A 19071-nucleotide genomic window follows, 5' to 3' on the forward strand; every position below is an offset into this window, starting at 1 on the left:
TGTTGTCGCTCTGTACCCACCTACCCTCTGGCCCCCTGTGATGTCTCTGTGTACCCCTCCGGTTCCCTGTGCTGTCGCTGTAGGCTCTTCTCGCCCCCCGTGATGTTGCTGTGTACCCCTGCCCTCCAGTCCCCTGTACTGTCACTATATGCCCAGCCCTGCATGTCCCTACCCGTCCAGTTCCCCTTGCTGTCGCTGCATACCCAGCCCCGCTGGTCCCTCGTAATGTCGCTGTTTGCCGCCAGCACCTCTTTTTTCCCTGATGCTGCAGAGTACCCACAACCCCTCATGTCCCCATGTTTCTCCTGTAAACAGACCCTCTAGGTCCCATCTCATCACTACGCCCCATCCCACTCTCATGTCCCACACTGTCGTTGTGTGCCTCTGCTCCCTGGTCACCTTGATGTCGCTGGGTGCCCCAGCACCCTGATCCCACTACGTCTCTCTGTGCCACCAGCACCCTCAGAGCCCCTCATTGCTCTGGTTTACGCCCCTAACCCTCCGGTTCCCCGCAATGTCGCTATGTGCCCCAGCCCCTCTGGTCTTTGTATACTGTTCCCCGCTACCTATGACTTGGCACATTGACTGGCTGGGTGTGGCTAGGCCGAGTGCAGTGGTTACCCTTCACATTCTGGCTGTTTGTGACCTGTAAGAGTGTCTCTGTTTACTCCCTTGTCCCCACCCTGTCGTCAAGCGCTTTGAAGCGCATCGTGTGTGGGCGCTGTGCGTATGAACCATCATATATCATATCACTATGCTTACTCTCTACTCTACACCATCACACATTAGAGTACAGCTATACCCCTCGATCAATTTGGCCTAGCTGCTCACATACGTATACTATCCCACAAACACTTCATCACTCTATTACAACACAGCTATACCCCACATAAGACTGGCCTAGCAGCACACATAAGCGTCCCACAGGTCTAACGCAGCCAAAACCCAGTCTTGGTGTCCATCCTCCAGTCTGCACACATTGAACCAATACCACTACCAGCACACCTAATGCTAGAATGCAGCTACCATCTAGCAACTACATCAGCTGCACACTTAACTGGTGCACCCAAGCACCCTTCGACACCCTACTCCTTCTACTGACCCGGACTATGGTCCCCGAGGGCGTTCAATCTACCAGCCCTTTGAGGTCATACCAATGATATATAGAGCGCTATATGAATGCCAAATAACAAAACATAACATCAGTGGGCGTCATCTAAGATCTGGGCCATGGGAGGGTTGCTGTACAGGCCCTGGAACGTCTGCGTGCACTGACACTGGTCGCCTCTATCGGCTGGAGCCCTTAACTTAGGAACATGCTTAGAGGGTGATTTGGATCTTCGAGAGCAGATGTTTAAGCGATCGCTCTTCTGCTTCTACCAAGGCCTCACTGCGATTACAGCGCTTAAGATTACTTGTTCAGGAAAATAAACACTCTGCTGGTGTGATGACTAAGGGCCTCATCATGAGTTGGACCTTAGCCCTTAAATGCAGTGGTAATGCTATTACCACATTTGAGGGTTGGCCCAATCATGAGTCGGCCGGTAAGTCAGAGTTTTACCACCATCTTTTTGCTGGTGGTAATAATGTCCCCTTACTGCCTGTTTTTGGATGCTTTCGGTGCTATTACTGCCAGCGCAATTATCGCTGGTGGTAAAAGCACCCAATGGGGAATGGGAACTTACCGCTGTACCGCTACTCCTGATCTGGTGCTATTAGCGCCGTACTGAGTAGCGCTAACACTATTTGTGCTGGCAGTAATACCACCAGACACGTGATAAGGCTCTAAGTCTATATCACGAAGCAGGGTTTTGCAGCGTAGAATGCTCTCGGCTTCCATGGGCAACTAAACACCACTAACTAGACACTGGAAAGAAACTGGTGAACAAGAGAATGAGAAATAGTGATACTAATGCACCAACACTTAGAGCAGAAACATTTACCAAGCATTCCTGCTCATCCTTGCTGACACTACCCCTACTACCATGTTATACCACCGATCATTAATGATATTGAGCACTAATTCTCCTCACTTCACCCACTCTGCAGACTCTACCTGGTCCGAGCGGCTGATGCAAGTGGACTAACGTGTCTAGGGCATGGGATTTGAATCAGCCTATCAGGTAATTTTAGTGAGTGGCAGGCTGTACAGCATCACAGCTGTTTTCCATGCCCGCTGTCTTTGCTCCTCAGATTCTAGGGGCCTGATTGGTAATGCTGCCAATTTCATTTACTCTTACCAAATGTGGCATATACCGGGCATCCGTGAAAGTCCACGGGATTCCAAGTCATGCAGCCCTAACTGATATTGCCCATTCTTGGAGTTTCATACAACTCTATGGTGCTCGGTATTATCTGCCTGTGGTAATTACCACATGCGGTAATACTTTTGTGTGGCGGTAATGACCAATGGTGGGGCCATCAGCAGTCTTTTCCTCTGATGCCAACTCCAACTGGTAAAGAGGGGCCGGGTTAGGGACTCTGGAGAACTTGCAAAAGAAGCCCACAAACATCTTTGTAGATTCCATTTACAAGTATTATTTTTAAGTTGTCAGAATGGAATAATTTCATTGTTATTGTCAGAATGGCAAAGGGGTCTCTTGATTATTCTTTGGGAAATGTAGTCCATTTATCCAAATGGAATGTCAAGCCCCCATTTCTTTCATAATTCTTTGAAATGCTTTGACATTTTCATTACGTTTCCCAGAATGCAGCGCCAGGCCTCGCTTTCCCAACTTCACTTTATAGGACCTTCTACTCACCTTTTCATTTGGTAGGCCCTCTGTCTCCTAGCAGCACACCTCCTACCCTTTCTAAGGCCCTGTAGGTCTTTTTAGCACTAGCAGGAGTTTTCCGGGCTGCTGGGGCATGGTATCCAGCCTTTCTTACTCATCGGGCGGCTGCACACTGACCTGGACGCTCTGACGTCTTACCAAGACATTACTGTGGCTTGCACACTCTGCTGTCTTCCCACCACTGGCACCAGTTTTCCAAAGCCCAGTACTCCTCGACCTGAACCCAGCCCCAGAAACGTCAGGTGGCCTCCTCCCACGACCCTCATTTTTCTGCAGCCCCAGTTCTTCCATATTCTGGATCCCCCCAGCTTCTCAATTCCTGTTGTGCCACTTCCCCTTCTCATACCTCTGCAGTCTTCATCCCATTTGGGCAGCTCCCACGACTTTTTCTCGTTGGACTCGTGGGTTGACTGATCCCTTGCTCCTCCTTATTCCCCAGAATAATCAACCTCTGACCTCTTGTCACAGAGAGTGGAGGTTATAAACATTCAAGCCGCCATCTTGGGCCTCCTTACTGTTCGGGCAGAGGTTAGTGCTCTCTAATCCCCTGGTTTATCAAGCATAACTGGCATAAACAACGCTTATGCGTATTTGTGATTGCATGCACATACATGCCAACATTCTGTGACCAAAAATCTGTAGGAATCTTAAAGTTTCAAAAATATTGAAAACAATCGGTATTTGTTGCTACTAAAGCGGTAGGCGGTAGGACTGCTTAAAAAGCGGTATCCTACCGCCTAAATCGGTAGAATTGGCAAGTATGCATGCAGAGGCTTTTGTGTGATTGGGACTTTGTCACAGGATTGAGATGTACAAAAAAAAGGACTGAGTCTCAGACAAACGACCTAGGTCTAAAGTCCATCTGCTGAGGGAAGTGCCACGAGTCCACCTGCAGTGCCCCCTTGAAAGGAATGACACAAATATGAAAGGGTATAGATGGTCGGGAAGCAGTGGGGCAAAACATGGAACATTGGCCCTCATTCCAACCCAGGCGTCCTTGGCGCTAATTATGGCACCGTAATTTACGGTGCCGTAATTAGCGCCTTCCCCACTCCCATTATGCCCTATGGGGCAAAAATGGGAATGGGGAAGGGTAAATGGGGATTGGGGATTTACCGCCCCACTCACCTTGGAATGGGGCGGTAAATCCGCCATCCACCATGGTGTAAACGTAGCTTACACCATGGTGGTAAAGTAGGGAATTTACCACCTGGGTTGGAATGAGGGCCATTGTCACCCCTCTTAGAGTAGCCCACCAAGGCCCATCCAATGAGTGGGGGCCTTTGGCAAGTTCGACAGCCCTCCTGCCAATCAATGCTCAAGGATCCCAGTAGAGTGCTACACACTCAACAAACAGATTTCTGGCAGATGCTCACAGCCACGTCACTGCAAAATAGGTCCTAGGGCCTGAGTTGGTCCAGGAGGGAAAACTCGAAGCAAAGAGGTGTAGAGGGTGACACAATAGGGCTCTATGTCCTAGCCGAGTGCCCAGATTCGTAACAACACCAGCGATGAAACCATAATGTTACCTACTCTTGCAGATCTCGCGCTGCATAGCCAATAGCTGCTGCTCAAGACAAAGCCAGCGCATTGGGCCGCTCAGAATAGCACTCACCCTTATGAGGTACACCACTAATTTACCATCAGTACTTTTTGAGAAGGACTGTACTGATGTGGCCGATGCCTGCGAGGTCATAGGGGAACCCCAACCAGACACAGCCATCACGTCAGTGTCCTCATTCAAAATCAGTCTGCATGCACCCTACCACCATCTGGCCCGCCGACTCCACTGCCCCTGCCTGTCCTCCAACAGCAGAAGCAACAGTCCGCTAACACTTAAGCAATGACTACCTTTCTAGACTCCTTTCTATTGCATTAACACTCTGTGACAATTCACACTCATGTGTTGGTTAGTAGTCATTGACGGTAGAATTTGTGTTGTGTGCACTGCTGCGAATTAGTGCAGGAAAGCAGGAATCTATATGCATTTTACCACCTTTTTTAAATTCCAAAGCTGGCTTTCAAATCATTTTTTTAATTTCACTTCTAAAGATATTTGTTTGCAACACACACCGGGACTCATGCTGGTGTGATTACTCCAATCCAACAGATTCTAAATGTACAGCACACATCAACAACTACAGACCTCTTAGGAGTGAGCAAATGGGCCTCATTACGGGGTTGGCAGTGCAGTAAAAAAGTGGAGGTTATTCCGTTGCTGCCACTTTTTTTTTTACCATACTGCTGAATTCCAAGTTTGGAGGAAACGTGGAGGATTTACCTCCTGCAAAAAGCTGGTGGTAAATCCTCCACTTTTCCTGCAAAGTTCGAGGGAATTACCCATTGCGGTAATCCAACCAAAATCCCCATGGAGTCCTATGGAATTTGAAAATGGGGTTTTACACTGCTACCACCACTTGTAATCCTGTGATTAACCCACAGATCCAAGCGGCGGTAACGTAATCGAATTTGGTGCTATTTCATCTTCAGAGTGAAATAGCGGTAAAATCCAAGATCTCGACTAGAGCTCGCGAACAGATCATGTTTGGGAATGTAGGCCAATGAGGCGAGCTAGAACAGGTCATGTGGCATGACACCAATGGGGTGAAAGCCTGATGATTCTGAGCAGGGGAGAGACACTGCAGAGGTGAGAAGTTGTGGAGACCTGCAAGAGATGACGCAGAGGTGGCATCTGCAGAAGCATGAAGGACTGATTGCCCTGAGAGAGTTGCGAGTGGGAGGCACTCTGGCCTTGCTTGGGTTGTACTCAGGTGGGACGAGGCCAACAGCCAGAGACACACTGAGAACCCAGCGAGAGCGCCGCCAGGAAGTTCATGCAAAGTCCTGAGAGAACTGGGGCGATGCTGATGGCCTGCAGAGTGAGAGATCGTTGGTTGCAACAAAAGACAGACAAAGCAACAGATGCAGGAGCGCTGCAAGCAAGGCAGAAACAGCATGAGAGAGAGAGAGAAAGAGGGAGAGAGAGGGAGAAGGCGTGAGCGACAAAGAGAAAGAGAGATAGCAAGAGAGAAAGAGAGAGAGAGAGAGAAGGAGAAACGGAGAAAGAGGGAAAGAGAGGAAGATAGTGAGAGAGAGAAAGAGAGAGAGAGATAGCGAAAGAGACAGAGAGAGCGAGAGAAAGAGAGAGACAAAAACAGAGAAAGGGAGATAGCAAGGGAGACAGAGAGAGAGAGGGGGAGAAATAATATGAGGGAGAGTACCAGGTAACAGCAAAGCGAAGAAAGACCCTAGAAATACAAGTGCAAGATATGGACAGGCGCTGCATTCTGTGGAGCAAAGAGAAAGTAAAGAAGCAACTACAAAATGTCCTGAGACACTGTCTCAGAATTTTTTAACATGCAGTAATATAATTCAGAGGAGAGGATAGAACAGTGATCTAGAGCCCTAAAAACTGACAGGGAAAAAGGGACCGCTGTAATGGAGGCATGCTGGCTGGCGAAGCACCTTTGGCAAAGTCTCTCCCCCAAACATTAGCCATGAGGTGCATATCCTGCCTTGTAATACAGCGGGCCTGACTAAGTAATTGATGGATCCTATGTTTTGTAAATATGTCATGCAACTCAGAATAATTCGCCTGCAGGAATCCTGGGCTCAAAGTCCCTTAAGCTACAGGGATACACAACCTATGCTAACGCAGCCCGCCAAAGCCAAGAGGGACTTAACTATATGGGTAGAATCGTCTCTGCAGGCTACCATTAGGATTGCAAAGGACAGAACCATACATATACAGGAATTGCACAACACAATGAAATGTGGTGCTAAGATATTATTAATTAATGTATACAACTGGCAAACGCCCAGACAGGGATGGTTATTATCCGCCTAATAAAATCAGGCCTGAAAGAATAAATGGCAAAGCCAGTTTTGTGTAATTTTATCAGGAGATTTAAATCTCCAATTTGAACCACTGAGGTTATTGGATAACATGCTGGAGGACGAAGATCAGACAAGGCACCTCTCTGACCTACCTACAGCATATGCCAAGAAACAACATAAATTTGCTCTTGATCCTGCTCAAACATGGGCAACATTAAACCTTTGGGCTTGTAATGGTAAAGCAAATGGCAACAGACCCTGCAAGGCCACATACTTCTCAGGGAACCAAAAAAGCCATATTGACCACATACTAGAGAATATAGAGTCACAGTCACCAAATTTGTGGTGTTCCTGAGAGCGGGTAGTGACCATCACCCCTTGGCCTTTTGATACATTTAGGAACGAGGCATCATAATCCCAATAAAGAACCAGATAGGAATGTACCAATAGCGTTGGCGGGATTTGCTAGATGTGCAGTGAAATGGGAAAAACTCAATAAAAAGTGACTATTGACTAGATTTATAATGAATTGCCGCCCTCCATAAAACCAATCTGGGGGGATATCGAACCACCCAAAACAGAGATTTTAAAACAGTGTATAGCTAATATACAAAAAGTCCAACTATTGGGTGACTAAACCCTCACAAGCTATAGGCTGCCAGGTGATTGATAGGACTGCTTGGTTTAATAACGAATGCAGATAGGCTAAATCAAACTTAATTCAGTGATTCAAAGACCCTGACAGTCGAATGAGGGAACACAAAGGGAAGCAATAGGGAGATGCAAGAATGTCTTGACTGCAAAAAAGGAAGCATATCTTGCCAAAACCTGGGAACACCTTCTTGAAGCAAGTACCAACAAGGATAGCACCACATTTTGGCAAACGATAAGCTTCAAACAAGAGGATGGAGGAAAGATCCTGCATGGAAACATTACTGAGGATAGATGGTCAACCATTTTAAGGACCTATACAGTGTCAAGGCTGAATAGGATCCAGGTGACGGAAGGCTGAGTACAGGCTATTCTCCCTTGGTACTCGGAGTGATTGAAGTACTGAAGGCAATCAGGGCCCATAAATTAAAAAAAAAGTCCCAGGCCTGGGCATCATACACATGGATTTGTTTAAAATTAAGATAGGAATACAGGAATAGTGACTCTTTATCTGACCCATCGATATAACACAATATTAGCATTGAATAAAACCCCTCCCACGTGCTCTAGAGCATAAATAGTTCCGATATATATTCAAATGGGCCAGGGAGTGCAGATCTGGCAAACTTTCAACCAATCTATATAAATAAATAAATAAATAAATCTCGCAGCTTGATTCAGGGGGCAAAATATTTGCCAGATCGGTCTTAAGCCACCTGGAGGAATGGGTAGAAGATAATGGCATAATACATCACCTACAAGCAGGGTTCCAGGCGGGAATTGGCACCATAGACCAATGCCTAAGATTAAATTTGCTCGTAGAGAAATACTTAACACTACGGAAAACAAACTTGTATATGATGTTCGTAGATCTTAGAAAAGCATTTGCTTCAGTCCCTGGCAACCTTCTCTGGAACCTGCTAAGTAGCTTGGCCATACCACTATTCTTAATCTGCGCAATCCTGTTATTATACACCAATAATGAGGCTACAGAAGATGGGGGATCAGTGGTGAAATCTCTAGTCTAGTTAAAATACACAATGGTGTGCGCGCCCCAAAACTCTTGTGCATTTTTATTAATCAGGTGATAGTTAAACTATTCAACATTGGCATGGACGTACCTTCCTGGGCCAAGGATAAATACCCTATTTTAATCTTGGCGGATGACACACTCCTTATTTCAACAACACCAGGTGGCCTGTGGACACAGTTTTGAATTTAGTAACTGTGTGAAAGATAATGGGTTGCACATTAATTATTCTAAATCAATGACAATGGTGCTCTCCAGGAAGGGGAGAAACCTCCCTAAATGAATATGTGCTATTGAGGGAGAAACTGTGGAGCATGTCTGCACTTACAACTACCTTGGAATGCGAGTAAATTCCAGAGGCAACTGGGATAGGCAAATTGAGAAAGCTGAGGTGGTCATGAAGAAATATAGCAGGGTAAAATGAGATCTGTGAGATCTCGAGTGGCTGGCCCTGTAAGTGTTCTATTAGAAACCCATAAGATGCAAGTCAGAGGGGCAGGAGGTCATTACGAGTTTGGAGGTAGCCATGGTGCAAATAGCACCATGGATGCCTCCAGGGACATTCTTACCTATGGGGACCCGGTAAGTCCCCATTTCGAAAACCATTCCCCATTCCAATTTGAGCCCCCGCAGGGCTCAATGGGAATGGGGAAGGAGCTAATAACAGGCCCGCAAATGGCGGGCCCGTTATTAGCTCCATGGTCCCTTAACGGGTCCCCCTAAGGGCGGCTGGTAAAAGCAGCCGGCCCTAGTGGGACCCGCAAAGGGACCTCGGAATGCGGTGGTAGGGGGTTAACGGCACCAGCCTCCTTACCGGTGCTGTTAACCCCCTACCGCCATACTCGGAATGCCCCCAGCAGTCTTATAATGGCTCTGAATTACGGGCCTTTACGAAAGCGAATGGACTTACCACGACTGAAAATCACCTCCTCAAAAATATACTAGGCCTCCCAATAACCTCCCCTACAATTGCCCTGCCGATGGAGGTAAATTTTCACGGCATAGCTCGTGAAATCAAGCTTACACCTTTGTTGTATTGGGCAAGACTATGGGCCCCGCTGGATTTAAGGAAATACAGGGAGGCTGTGAGGGACATGTTGACCAAAGAGGGAGTGAAAGCACTACCCGGGTGTGTGCACATTAAAAACCTCTGGCACAAAATGATAACATTGAGGTTTGGGCAAGTCCGGAAGGAATTAATAGGTCAACAAAAGCTATTAATAAAAAGGCTTTCCATGCCCTAGAAGATCTGAAGACATTACACAAAATTAAGAAATCATCCTTACTACGCAGATTCAGGAATAGAAAACTGCTGAAAGGATACAAAGTGCATCTTGGCCATCTTAAGTCTAAAATCAAGCGGTCAATATATATTAAGTTCAGGATGGGTATCTTCCAGCTAGCAGAGATGTTATATGCAAGGGACATAGGTGTTTCTGACACTTGCTGCTATTGCTGCTCCCCTCAAGAAAGCGAATTGCATTTTTTCCATACATGCCCAGCGTACCAGGACTTAAGACTAATTTACTTGAGAGCAAGGGTCCTAAGAGCTGGGATAAGGACCACAATGGGAGCCAGGGCCATGTGTGGCAGAACTGATGATGAAAGAAATGATGGTTAATGCAGTATGTAAAATACTGGCACTATCACTTCCAGAGCCTTATTCCATGATTTTAAGGTTTTATTATCTACAAATAGCTTGCTGTGAGCATCTTTAAACGTTGGATTTTTATGTATGGTTTTTATCCTGTATATTTGCAATTGGTGAATTTGTTTTATGTATAATGTATGTGTTTTTGCACCCATGACATTCTTTCGAGAATGTATTAATAAACTGAATACAGAACTGAACATGTAGTGAAATTAAAGATATCCAGAAGATATTTTGAAAGAAGGAGAGCTACCAAGGTGTACTCTGGGAAACAGTTAATGTGTCAAAGCATCTATAAAACATGGTGAGATCATGAAAACCCTGAGGTTGCATTCTGGGCAATGTTATCAAACCACCAATGTGCCTGGAAAGTATTGTGAGTGAAAGAAACCTTGGCCCTGCATTCTGAGAAAGGCTGGGAATACCCAAGAGAGCAAGAGACAAGAGAGAGAGAGAGAGGGAGCCAGACAGAATAGGAGGGAGGGAGAGGGTGATCCTGGGCAAAGCCCTCTCTTGTTTGTGTGCTACATGGCAGTAGATAAGCTGTCCCTACCTTGAAAACGGTCTGTTTTTTTGCGTATTTCCTCGGCCCCTACATACGCAATATACCCTGTTATTCCACAATTCCAACATACTGGGGGTGGCCCTCTGGCAAACCCTCTTTGGTTATATCCTCCCTGAGTATTCTGACTCTCATTCTGAGTGTTCTGAAATCCACCCTGGGTGTTCCGGAATCTGCCTCCTCTTCCTCTAAAACCTACACCTCTACCTCGTGGCATAAACCCGTATCCACTTTGAATCATTGGGGGTGAAGTATTCACCTGCGACATACTCATTGCTTCGTGCATTCCTTTTCTTTCTCCACTTGTCAATACTGCCCCTTCTATGGCAAATTCAGAAAAATAATTCTGAACTAACTTAGCTTCCTCCACTTTTATGTTCTCATCTTTCTTTTTGTTCTCCTCTTGTAATAACCAGCAATGATGCACAATGGTTAACTGTATTTCGGCCCATGTCTTTTCTTCCATCCCTCCTTGCTTTTTAATTTGTCTCTGCACTGGTTCTGACAATCCCTGACATACAATATGATAGAATAGTGCCACGGTTTTTCCCCACGGCACACGAGTTTCAAGCTGCCATTTCTCCAGAATATCCTGAATGTAAGCAATGATGTCTTCTTTGATTTTACATGTCATAATTGCACCCATATATGACAGGATACTGTACACTGAGAGCTGTCCAAACATCTGCCATGCAATAATTAAATGGCGATCCATCATGCACTGTATTTTGTTCTGTCACACTTGCATACCCTGATTGCCTCCATATGTCGTCAGCCCTCTTCCCAAGAATAGCTGCCAGTAGACCTTTTATGTCTCCTATGGCCAGCATTTTTCCTCCTGTCATTTTCTCTAATTCGTAAATACATTTCCCAGCCCCCGAACTTAAGCTAGGGAGCTTTCATTTTAAGTTATCCTTAACCATCTGCAGCCATGGAATGTACTGTGGGCATAGTCAGATCCCACTAATCATCTATCTATGGCAGGGGTAATCACCCCTATTCGTCTTTTCGCTGGTAATGACCTTAACCTACTCACATATGGTGGAGACGCTCCTTTCTCGCTACATGATCATCTTCGGGGAAGCTCAGGATATGATATGGGATCTGGTGTTCTTTCTTTAGGGTGTTACAGATCTGACCATCTTACCTCCTTATCCATTGGTAGATTTCCTATGGGGTGCATGCACCCTCTCCCTCTGCCCTACCGCCCGATACTCTTTCTTCATCTGACATTGCTAAACCCCAACTGGTGTGACTATCATCCCCTTCGTCTTTATCTAAATTTAGTCTGCTCAACGACAGTGCTCAGCATCCATCACGGAACCTGTTTTCTTCCGCACTTCGTAATGAAGATACCGGAGATTGGTCACTGCTCCCCTCAGTTCCATACTTGTGGTTCTGCTTTAATTGCTGATAGACTTTATCGATCCTATCTCCAATATTTTCTGCATCATATCTTTCCTCTTCTAGTGCTAGTCCAGGTGTTTCTGGGGTTATCTCCTTTATTGTGAGAATCTTTCTTACTCTATCCCATTGTATTTCTTCACTCGGTCTCATTTGTTCCTTAAGGATGAGACTGGCATCCAGACCTCGCTGCCTCCTATTCTGTTTTATTTCTTCATCCACTTACCTTTGCTTTCTCGCATCCCTTCTTGCCTTCGTCCCTTCTTACTTCCTGTCTTCATTCTTTTTCTCTCCTTATCTGTAACCTTCTGTCATTCTTCTCTCCTTTTCTGTAACCTTCTGTCCTTCACTATTTGTGCTTCTTCCTTCTCTCTCTTCCTTTCCTTCCTATCCCTTTCTCCCATTGCTCTTTGTCTGTTGTCATACATCGTTTGTTCCTCTGCCCATTTTTTGCCTTTTTCTTGTTCTTCCCTATATATATCTGTTCCCGTCGATCCCTGCTTTATCTTCCTTTTTCATCCTCCCTCAATCTCTTTTCTCGTTCCCTGTCCTTCTTTTCTTGTTCATCCTTATCTTCTCTCTGCCTAACTTCCTCAATGAATTTCCCATCTAACTTGAGTAGTACCTGTCCTCCCACCCATTTGTTCTGTACGAGCGTTACCTCGTCATCCCTATCCTTTTTTCCCTTCTGTCACTTAATTTCTCATTCTATATCTGTCAATATATTTGACCTTTCGCCTCTTCCTTCAGGCATCTTCCTTCCTTTTGCTTTCTTCTGGACCATCATTGGTACTGTAAATGGGGGGTTCATATGTTGGGTTACTATACCCCACCGCTGCTCTTAATCTCTGACAAGGTAAGAGGAGCTGAGGGCTCAATGCTCTCCCCCGTATGCTGATTAAGCATCCACTCCTCCGGTGGTGGCTCCTTTTCCTCTTGGTACATATCCCAAAGTTCTAAAATTGCCAGCCTCTTCTCTAATTTCTTTCCCGTGTATGCAGCGTGCACATATGTGGTCATATGTTGTAGTACCACAATTGACAATGATCCCCCTTGTGGCCATGGCATGAACATTTTATCATCTGTGCCCTTTACACATTCTGCACTGTACTGTTTGAGCTTAGGTGCATGTTTTGATAGTGTTTTACAAAGATGCATGAGAGGAGTGTCTTCCATAATGACAATGATGATGATGATGATGATTATATGGCATTTGTAACGCGCCTATACACAAGTGTTTCAAGGCGCAACGAGGCGGGGGGGACAAAGGGAGACAGACAACGATCCTACTAGGCCAGGTGTCATTCAGATTGCGCAAGTGCAAGGGTAGGGGGACTGGGAAAAAGTGCAGGGGAAGGGGAGAGGGGAAGTGCAGTACATGGTAGTAGAATACAAGATAAATAATAGGGCCAGCTGGTGGCAAGTGCAAGGAAAGTGCGGTACATGGTTAATAGAATACGAGATAAATAATAGGGCCAGCTGGTGGCAAGTGCAAAGGTAAGTGCTGGGAGAAAGGGGCTTTAGGATACAGAGACAGTCCCGTAGTGCATGTAGGCAGTGCAAGGAAGAGTGGCTGAGCCAGGACATGAGATCGGTGAGTGGCCCAGTTGCAGATTTAGTGCAGGTTCAGTGATTTTAGCAGGGGAGAGAGGGAGAGAAAGTGGAGGCAAAGAGGAAGGTTTTGAGGTGCTTCCGGAACCGGAGATGGTTCTCCTCAAGTTTCAGGGAGGCAGGAAGGCTGTTCCAGAGGGAGGCCTCTGCTGCAGCGAGAGATCTACCACCAGCTCATTGCTTGGAGAAGCAGCTGAACCTGAGGTAGTTGGAGGTGGATGAGCGAAGGGCTTGAGACGGAAGATATTTAGGAAGCGAGAGTTGCAGGTATTTTGGCCCAAGGTCCCAGAAGGCCTTGTGGACAATGCTGAGGGTTTTGAACTTAATTCTTGCAGCCACTGGGAGCCAGTGTAGTGATTTCAGTCCTGGAGAGATACGGTCCCTGGGCTTGAGGCCAAGGACAAGTTTCGCAGTCCTGTTCTGGATGAGTTGCAAAGGGTTGAGAGTAGAGGCAGGAAGATTTAGATAGAGGCTGTTACAGTAGTCCAGCCTAGAGAGAACCAGAGCTCTGGAGACAGTGAGCTTCTGGGGGAAGGAGAGAAAAGGAAGGATACCTCTGAGGAGGTAAAGCTGGTAGTGTGACTTCTTAGAGACGTCAGATATGTGAGGAGAGAAGGAGAGTGTGGAGTCGAAGATGACCCCGAGGTTTTTTGCCATGCAGGTAGGAGCAGGAAGAGGGCCAAGGGAAGCCGGCCAGAGAGCTGCAGGGAAGGAGGGAGTGGGTGTGCCGATAAGTAGAATCTCAGTCTTACTGGCATTAAGGCAGAGGTCGTTGGCGGCACACCATTGCTGGATAGCAGAAAGACAGTCAGAGATGAGGGAAGTGGAAGAGAAGGCCGAGGGTAGCCTGAAAATTAGCTGGGTATCATCCGCGTAGCACTGAAAGTTGGAACAGAGAGCAGCTATGCGGTGAGCAAGAAGTGCAAGATACTGATTGAACAGCCAGGGGGAGAGGTTAGATCCCTGGGGGACGCCACAGGTAGAGAAAAAGATGTCAGAGAGGAAGGAACCCAGTTGGACCTGGGAGGGTCAATTGGAGAGGAAGAAGGACAGCCACGCCAGAGCTTGACCAGTGATACCCAGGTTATAACGGAGACGGTTGAGCAGGATGGTGTGGTTAACAGTGTCAAAGGCAGAAGAGAGGTCGAGCAAGATGAGAACACAAGGGGTATTAGAGTCAAGGTTTGAGAGCAGGTCCTCACGGATGTTCAGGAGAGCAGTTTCCGTGCTTCTGGCAGCCCTGAAGCCAGACTGATGGTCATGAAGACTACCAACAGATTCAGCATGGAGATTAAGCTGGGAGATGGCCAGTTTCTCCAGGAGCTTGCCCAGGAAGGGAGTGATAGAGATTGGGCGATAGTTATCTGGGCAGGAGGGGTCGGAGGAGGGTTTCTTAAGAAGGGGATGCAGAAGGGAGTGCTTGAGGGGGGATGGGAAGACTCCAGAGCGAAGGAGTGATTGCAGAAGTCTGCCAAGGCAGGCGCCCGGGAGTCGATGTGGTCTTTGATAGTTTTGGAGGAACATATGTGGACCTGTTTTGACGAGACTTTCATAGATCGGACTTGTCTCGAAACCTCGTCAGCAGAAAAAAGGGGAAAGGCAGAGAAGGAGGGAGGAGGGGTGGCTGCCGAAAGGCCAGAGGGAGAGAAGGGAATAGGGGAGGGGAGGGGAGGTGATAGGAGGAGAGTGAGGACAGGATGTTTTGAGTTTTTGAAATGAAGTGAGAGGCCAGTGCCGTGCAGAGGGCCTGGGAGGGGACAGGAGAGGTGGAGACTGCAGCAGGGTTGGCCAGCTCCATGCAGATTTTAAAGAGTTCGGCCGAATTGTTAGATGCCGCAGAGATGCGGGCTTGGATAAGGGCTCTCTTCTTAGTGAGAACGGAGAGCCGGTATTGCCTTTGGAGCAGGCGGCAGGCCAGTTTGTCAGAGGATGAACATGAAGCACGCCATTTCCTCTCTGCCACCCTGCACTTGCGTTTAAGGGTGACGAGATCTGAGTCATACCAGGAGTTACATTTGGCTTTGGGCTTCAGGCGGATTCTCATGACAGGGGCAAGGATATCAAGGGTATCAGATATAGCAGAGTGGAGAGTGGAGAGGGCTGTGTCAGGTTGGGAGTCAGCCGAAGAGGGGTGGGGGGGCGAGAAGGTGGTAGCGAAAGCCTCAACTGACATGCACTTCATGGGCCGGATGACCGCGAAGGTGGGTGGCAGTGATGAGGGTGGCTTTGCCTGTGGGGTAGGGAGGGTGAGGTGGGAGGATAGGAGACAGTGATCACTCCAGGAGAGAGGAGTGGAGAGAGGGACAGAGAGGGGAAGGTCAGAAGAGATCAGAGCATCAAGAGTGTGCCCTGCAGAATGGGTCGGCCCAGACGGGAGAACAGAGAGTGAGAGAGAGTCGCAGAGGTCGCGAAAGAGTCTAGAGGGAGGACAGGAGGCATCATGGTGGATATTGAAGTCTCCAAGAAAGAGGAGTTGAGTGGTTAAGGACAGTAGTGAGGAGGAGAGGTCAGCCCACTCAGAGAGGAAGGCGGAAATTTGACCAGGTGCCCGATAGATAGTAGCCACGGTAAGGGAATGGCTAGGAGAGAGAGAGAGTCGGCAGACAAAGCATTCAAAGGAGGAGTAGGTCTGCATAGGAGTGACAGTGGCAGGAATCCACTCAGGGAAGATAAGGGCCACCCCCCCTGCACGGTTGGGCCGGGGCAAGGAGAGGATCTTGTAACCGTCAGGTAGGAGTGTGTCAAAGCTGGCGACAGAGCTGGCCGTGAACCATGTCTCAGTGAGACCGAGGATGTCAAGGTCCAGTTCCTCAAGAAGGCGACAGATATCAGAGGAATGTTTGACAGCAGAGCGAGAGTTAAGAGTGGCAATGTGGAGTTGGTTGCCATCCTTGAAGGACTTCCGGGGAGGGGTGCAGATCAGAGGTACGCCCTGTGGAGGTGAAGAAGAAGGAGCCAGAGAGAGGGCAGGGTGAGAGGGTGGAGGCAAGGTAGCCGAGGACAGAGAAGAGGGGAAGCAGGAGAGGAAAGGAAGTTGATGAGGCATGGGAAGCGTCTATCAAAGAGGTGGAGGTTGGCCTGAGGGCCTTGGACCAAGACGGTCCCATTAGCGTAGACATTAATGATGGCCTTATAGGAGCGGAAGGGGGCCAAGAGGACATCCCCACGGGTGCCACCATTAATGGGAGAAGAGGAGAAGGGAGAGAGCACAGAGACCATATGAAGGGTCCATTGGTCAGGGGAAGGCATGAAAAAGAGGATGTCAGTAAGTGTTTCCTTGGAGGCGGCGCTAGTGTAGTTGTCAGCGATAGGGAGGCCTGGGTTGGAGACCAGGATATCCTTTTTAAACTTTTTCCTACCAGATTTAGTGAGGAGAGCAGGATAGTCAATGGAGAAGCAGTTAGAGAAGGTAGGAGAGATAGAGAGCACCATGGAATAAGGAGGGAGTGGGGGGAAGACAGACGAGATCAAGCAGAAAGGAATGAAGCAGCAAGCCCTAGTTACCACAGTTTAAGAGCAACAGTAACACAGTAAAAACGAATTAGGTACCCAGTGTAAAGGCCACCTAAATTTGAGAGTCCTGCGAGGGGAGAAAAAGCCCTAGTTTACCACAATTTCAGAGCAACAGTAACACAGTAAAAACGAATAAGGTACCCAGTGTAGAGGCCACCTAAATTTGAGAGTCCTGCGAGGGGAGAAAAAAGCCCTAGTTTACCACAATTTCAGAGCAACAGTAACACAGTAAAAACGAATTAGCTACCCAGTGTAGAGGCCACCTAAATTTCAGAGTCCTGCGAGGGGAGAAAAAGGCCTAGTTTACCACAATTTCAGAGCAACAGTAACACAGTAAAAACGAATTAGGTACCCAGTGTAGAGGCCACCTAAATTTGAGAGTCCTGCGAGGGGAGAAAAAGCCCTAGTTTACCACAATTTCAGAGCAACAGTAACACAGTAAAAAATAATTAGGTACCCACTGTAGAGGCCACCTAAATTTGCGAGTCCTGCGAGGGGAGAAAAACAGACCTAATTTACCACAATTGGCGGTACACACTGAAGTGTAGAAACCATGTGAAAGGAAAGGAAAGGGAAGGAGTGGGTAGTTGGGCTGGGCGAGCAGGTGGAGCTAACCAGAAAAGGCAGACCGGAGACTGGCGTCCCCTGCGGACACCTGCAGACACAGGGAGCCACAGCCGTAGGAGCCGCCCTTTGCCTAAGGGGGCCCTTAGCCGATGGGGGCTGCCGGGCAGGGGGCTGCCCAGGGGGGTGGGCTTTTAGGCAGGAGGAGAGGAAGGGGAGGGGGGGAGTGGGCGGGCAGGGAGGCGGGAGGGGACAGGGGAGAGGAGGACCAGGAAGTGAGTTGGAGGGAGGGGGCAGCACAAACGCGCACGGAGCGCTAAACCAAAAGAACAACAGTGCCTGAAAATAAATTATTCTTACTGAAGGCCCAGCGGGGCCTGGAAGGCAGCCTCAAAAACACGCACACCGGGCTACGGGCGACCGCTCACACCAGCTCTAGCTCAATAAAGAAGTGAGCTTCAGGAGCAGTCGTCGCGTAGTCCCGGAGGGACTACAAGGACAACCAATCAGAGGGCGGGGGTGGGCGTTCAGGGAGGCGGGAAGGGACAGGGGAGAGGAGGACCAGGAAGTGAGTTGGAGGGAGGGGGCAGGGGGCAGCACAAACGCGCACGGAGCGCTAAACCAAAAGAACAACAGTGCCTGAAAGTAAATGATTCTTACTGAAGGCCCAGCGGGGCCTGGAAGGCAGCCTCAAGAACACGCACACCGGGCTACGGGAGACCTCTCACACCAGCTCTAGCTCAACAAAGAAGCAAGCTTCAGGAGCGGTCATCGCGTAGTCCCGGAGGGACTACAAGGACAATCAATCAGAGGGGGGGTGGGCGGGCAGGGAGGCGGGAGGGGACAGGGGAGAGGAGGACCAGGAAGTGAGTTGGAGGGAGGGGCAGGGGGCAGCACAAACGTGCACGGAGCGCTAAACCAAAAGAACAACAGTGCCTGAAAATAAATGATTCTTAATGAAGGCCCAGCGGGACCTGGAAGGCAGCCTGAAGAAAACGCACACCGGGCTACGGGCGACCGCTCACAGCAGCTCTAGCTCAACAAGTTGCAATTGATTGTTGATACTTACCAGCTCGTTACTAAAATCCCTCTCTCAAGGCTAACCAGCCACCCCTTTTAATCTTTAAAAATACCATCTATGAATAAGCACCATCAATCACTGCCAACTCATCTTTTGTTTCAACACCCTGTCTGTCATTGATTGGCACCAATCGTTTATTACACCTTACTTCAAACAACGTCACTTCTAATCTTAATAGCTTGTTTTTTCTTAAAACTTCACACAAATAATACTCAAAATAATAACACAATACACGTTAATAACCCCCGTGATTACCTTCCCTTATTTATAACCATTTATAATAAGAGGTATACTTCTCTCGCCTCTACTTATTTTACCCTATACAAGGTGTGAGACATCACCTTTCACAGTCCTGACTGTGCGTATTCCCTT

Source organism: Ambystoma mexicanum, chromosome 1p, assembly GCF_040938575.1.
Source record: "Ambystoma mexicanum isolate Mex_15411 chromosome 1p, UKY_AmexF1_1, whole genome shotgun sequence".
Taxonomy (NCBI): Eukaryota; Metazoa; Chordata; class Amphibia; order Caudata; family Ambystomatidae; genus Ambystoma; species Ambystoma mexicanum.